The following is a 304-nucleotide window of genomic DNA, read 5'->3' as shown; positions in this document are numbered from 1 at the left end:
TCTGGTCCTTCACCTCAGATTGATAAACAGACATACAGATAAGTAGATAGAGAAACAGAGAGACAGAGAAAGGAGGGACGAAGAAACGCTTCGAAGAGAAATGCTGATAAAGAGAGGAAGAGAAATGGCCGCGGATCTTTACCGTTGTGGAGGTCAGAAGACGTCAGCATGACAGCAACAGGGAGATTGACCGGTAAAAAAACAAACAGCAAAAAACATTGATGGACGGATTCTACGTGATTTTCGGTCGTGGGAGCGACCTTCCGAACTCCTCTTTCCTTGTTTTTCGTTTATCTTTTCCCCT

General features: G+C 44.4%; 1 protein-coding gene across 1 annotated transcript in view; it reads left to right on the top strand.

Moving 5' to 3' along the window:
- LOC119594366 (mucin-19-like) overlaps positions 1-304 on the top strand; it is a gene marked incomplete in the record, with an annotated part of 65,581 nt that overhangs the window by 10,806 nt on the left and 54,471 nt on the right.

Source organism: Penaeus monodon, chromosome 33 (assembly GCF_015228065.2).
Source record: "Penaeus monodon isolate SGIC_2016 chromosome 33, NSTDA_Pmon_1, whole genome shotgun sequence".
Taxonomy (NCBI): Eukaryota; Metazoa; Arthropoda; class Malacostraca; order Decapoda; family Penaeidae; genus Penaeus; species Penaeus monodon.
This window is presented reverse-complemented; position numbering and strand designations above follow the sequence as displayed.